Raw genomic sequence first — 4,945 nt, 5'->3', positions numbered from 1 at the left:
CATTAGGGTTGCTTTTTTAAGTATCGTTAGCATCGATGGCACCTGGAATTGAAGAGAAAAATTATTTTTTTCTTGATTACCTAAGATATATGTACAAACACAAAGCGTGTAAATTTGTAGACCTACTCACAAGCTCATTGCTGTATAACTAAATCCTTGCTTTTGAAACAACTTATTTTTAAATAAAAAGCATCCAGGAAGCTTAGACTAGATGGACAGTGAAGCACACCTGACTTTCAGTGAGCCTATTTCAGACAGACAGAAACAGCCCTTTCTGCTGAACACCCTTACCCAAAATTATGCCAGCTGCGTGAGGGACATTCAGAGTAATCTGCCTGAGGATGCTGAACAACTGCTTCAGGATAAAACTGCATTTTAATTGGTATCACTACTATTTTGGCACAGGAACAGGAAAGGTCATACTGGTTCTCTTTTGTTTTCCCAGATGGGTCACTACAGTATAGTTTTCCCACATTTGCTCCTTAAAGTAGACCTGCCAGTCCATGGTCATCCACACTTTTGCTGTTTCCAAAACACGAATTAACAGATTTCCCACACAGAAAATTCTGCAACAAACCAAGTTTTGAAACCTGTGGTTACTGAGCTTCAAAAAAAGAAAGTGCAGCTGCAGACAGCCACGGATGAAACAAGCTAAGCTACGGATGAAAGTACATGACAGAACCTGAAAAATGGCCTTTTCAAAATCGTATCAAGTGGAATTTTCTGCAAAACCAGGAACACATTCAAAGCAGCAAAACGCACTGCACACTGGCGTTACTTCAAAAACAAGTTAATGGCATTTTCAACTTAATCGCTAGAGGAGGAAACACAGCTAATAGACATTCAGAAAACACAGTTATGTATATACTAAAAAGCAAAAACGTAGGGTTTGGGTTTTTTCTTAAGCCTCCCTTCCAAAATGCTGCTCAGGAAAACGCCAGCAGCTTCAATGTCTACTGTAATTGCAATAATAATGAAACTTGACAAAGACCCTTCTGCTAGGGGCAATTTACGACTGTTTGAAAAATTACGGACTACTAATATTTTAGAACCTCTTAATAGCTGTTAATTGCCCATTTGCAAGAAAATTCTGGTTATTTCAGGTGAAATAGATATTAATCTTTCAAAGCGATGTAACTTTTCAAGAGAGAAAATATAAATACATAAGAAATACTACTTGGGCACTGAGATACCCTTGAAGCACTCCTAATTAAATCAAAATGGAATGGAAAGTAGTGCCTTCAAATAAGGGTTTAATTAAGATTTGTTTTTTAAAGTAAATATTAAGATAGCATAATTAATTATTTCTCACTTGAACTTAAGACTAAAGGAGAAGACTAGCGCGAGTACTCACTGTCATGCCATTCTGAAAAAAAACGCATTCCCATTTTTACAATAACCACAGACTTCCCCTTCAAAAGTGCAAATCTCCAGACACGAACAGCAACTTTAAATTAGTTTGTCTGCTTCTGAGTTTATGCGCAGAAAACTGGCGAAGCCTTCTCAAATCTTTGCAGGAACGTTCATCTCAAAGCTGCCTATGCAGGTCTGAGAGGTGATGTGAACAGGTTAGAGAAGAGGAAGAGAGATACTAGTTAAAGGTTTGGGGGGCAGTGGGGGTGCGCGGGGTGGGGGTTTTTTAAGGGGTTTTATTTGCTTTTACTGCAGAGGCACGAGGGATTTTTTTTTTTTAAGCACACACACACAAAAAAAGACAGACAAGAATTTGCCTTTTTCTGTCAATGTAGACATATTTTATTCTCCAAGAAAATCAGTGATGGAGACAGGCATAGTTTACTCTGGCAGCTTTAACATCTCAGATTGGAAAGGAAAAGGGCAGAATTACACCTCCCTAACAAATGCAGCCATGCCAATAAAACACTAGTGTAAGAGTTACACCAGCAGGAAACCTGCCATTCAGGAGATCTGGTTTAAGGTATTCTGGCATGATAAGCTTCTTAGTTAGCATTAACTAGCATCTCCACTGATGCAAACGACCATATAATCCCATTTTACTTTGCATTGCAAAACAGCGAGACTGCTATCTTCTCAAAGAAGATGTGATCATTCCTCGGGAATTGTTCTTGAGAATTACATCAGGAGAGCACGCAAGTAAGCTGTGCTTTGTATAAATTCTTGAGAGCTGAAACACAATAGCTGGAACGATAGTGTTTGGATGAGGGTTCCCAGATGATGATGAACAAGCAACTCCAAATTAACAGGCAAAAATAGCCTCATCTGCTACTTTTCCTAGAGAGAGGGAGTGCGTGTTTGTGTACACACATATACATGCACACAAACACTACATGTATGTGTGTCGGGGGGGCAGCCCAAGGAAAACGAGGAGAACAGATTTCCAAACTCTTCTTGCTTCTACTCAGCAATTAAACTTGCACTTCATGGCACAGATGATAATCAGAGATTTTCAGAATACTTTTATTCTGCAACCAGAAGTGTCAAATTGAAACAGAAATCTTCAGGCAGCAGCAGATCAGGTTATCTGAAAGATATCTTTATCAGACCTCTTATCCCACCAACTGAGCACAGCTAAACAAGATCACTCAGACATTTTATAGCCCTCCATAACAAATCTAACAGATCAGAAGCTGAAAAGTCATGTAAAAAGAGATAAAACTCATTCAACACCAGCTAGGTACACACAGTACAATGAATTATCTGCCGCCTTGGATCAAATGGAAAGGCTAGAAGTGAAATTTCCATCAGGATACTTATTAACATTCATCTCTTTCTATACCAAATTATCTTCAGTGCTCATACATGATTAACCCAGGAAGGCCAAAAGCTGACACGGGTTTACAATGCTTTAGATAAGATTAGTATCTCAACAAATAGTCTACTGCAGGGGATAGTCCAGGTGCAAGTTCACAAGAGCAAAACCCTCCTAGCCAGGGAAAGGCCACTCCACATCCTCAACACGCTTGCCTTTCCTCCGACATGCAAATCTTCTTCCAGATTTGGTTATCACCAGAACAGGACACAAAGCTACGGGAGTGTCTGGTTTGACGCAACATGGCAGTTCTTACACTTTGCATTTTCATGACTACTAATACCATATTTTCTGTTTTACCAAGGGAGCTCCTATTTTGTTTAAAAAAGTTACAATGCACTTTAAGGTTCGCTGAAAGAAAAAAAGATAAAAATCATCAGAGATGGAGATGTACAATGTAAGACTGTAATTAAAGGTACTTCTCCTCCTTCTTCCCGCAGTTCCTGCCTGCAAGTCATTACTCTGAACCTCTGCCACAAATAACAACGTTCACTGAAGCATACAACAAAGGTTTTCCTACAGAGAAATCTGCCCATATACCAAGACAGGCTGCACAAAAAGCTTCTATTTCACAAAGTACCAAACTGCATGCAAGTCCATCTGAAAAATAATTTGAAAACTCATCTCTTACTAGATTCAAGAGTTAACTTGGGCAGGACAGAAGATACAGATATACATAAAGAGCTTATTAACATGGGAAGGAAAAATGGATCGGGAACCCCATTAAATGAGTGGGCAATTGTAATGTATACATCTTCTCCCATGCACGCACTGTTTTCTTTAAAAGCAGCATCATTTGATATCGGTTTTGGCTGAACCACACTAAAAATGTTCCCTACTTTTTCATATTAGTCTGAGAATACCCCGTAAAAACGTACAAAGGACAAATAAAAAAAAAAAATAGATTTGCTGTGATGGCATTCATCTCTATAGGGCTATGTTTGAGGGCCTTTAACACTTGAATCCAGAGCTTGGCAAAGCAAAGACTAGGGAAAACAAAAACAATCTGACCCCCGGACTGCAACATGCTTGGGGCAATAGGTTGTTGGGGCTTTTCTGTCTGTTTGGGTTTTTTTTTTTTTGTTTTTTTTTAAACATTCATTAGAAGAGTCAACAATTTGTCAGGTGCTGTCAGACTGGCAGCACCAGAGCAGGGAAGTAATGCTGTGTTCAGGATACATTGTCAATACTATAAAGCTCACTGCTCCACATTTTCGATAAGCGGTTAACCCTTTGGAGAAGCTTAGTCTGGACCTTAGGTTCCCCCATGATTGTCACAATGACTTTCAACTCTGAAAATTACTGTTTTTCCAAAGTGTAAGAATGACGCAGCTTTTTTTTCCCCAGAAGCTTTAAGAGGGAAGTAGCTCTGTGTATTTCCTTATTTTCCAAATTCAAACCAAAAACTTTCTAAAACCATGAGGGTCATTCCAAATTCCAACTGGATCTCAAATTTCTATCCGCTGAGCCAGGCCCACCACACAGAGATATCAGCCAAAATACTTTAGACTTTCCATATTGATTTGTGCAGCTGCTTGGAGAGGACAGGACACAGCTGACCCAGCATAAAGCTGAGCAGATAAACATGAGCAATGGGCACAAAGTTTGAACACAACTTAAGCGGCCTGATTTAGTGCTTTGCACGATGGGGCTGCAGCATTTTAGAACTGGTACCAGGTTCCCTAAAATGACAGCCACAGCCAGAAACTACTGGACAGTCATAAATGTTTTACTGCTTTATAAAGTGGCAGAAGTGTCTGCAAAGACAAATGGAAATTGGCTACCTTATAGTTGTGGTTTGCTGTATTGCTCTCCCTCAAACACTAAGGTCTGCTTGCTGGAGGAGGCCTAGGACACCAGTAAACCAGCTGGTGAAAGGGTTAAAAGGAGAACCCTAGCTAGTCTGAAAGGTAAGTGTATTCCCTCCTATCTCTTAGCATAGTAGAAGTGTCAAACAGAGTTAACTAGTTAATCAGTACCCATGGTCCTCTCCTCTCCACCTCGACCATGGAAAATCAGGAACTGACCTACATTCGGTGGCCCTACACTGCTGTGCAAGGGAAATAGTCGTAAAGGAAACACAACAGGCGTGGTTATAAAACAAGCTGGCGATGAAACAGCACATTCTTTGGAGCGTACTGGTGGAAAAGCTCCCAG

This window comes from Gavia stellata, chromosome 31 (assembly GCF_030936135.1).
Source record: "Gavia stellata isolate bGavSte3 chromosome 31, bGavSte3.hap2, whole genome shotgun sequence".
NCBI classification, from domain to species: Eukaryota; Metazoa; Chordata; class Aves; order Gaviiformes; family Gaviidae; genus Gavia; species Gavia stellata.
The sequence above is the reverse complement of the archived record's forward strand: the minus strand, read 5'-3'. Positions refer to the sequence as shown.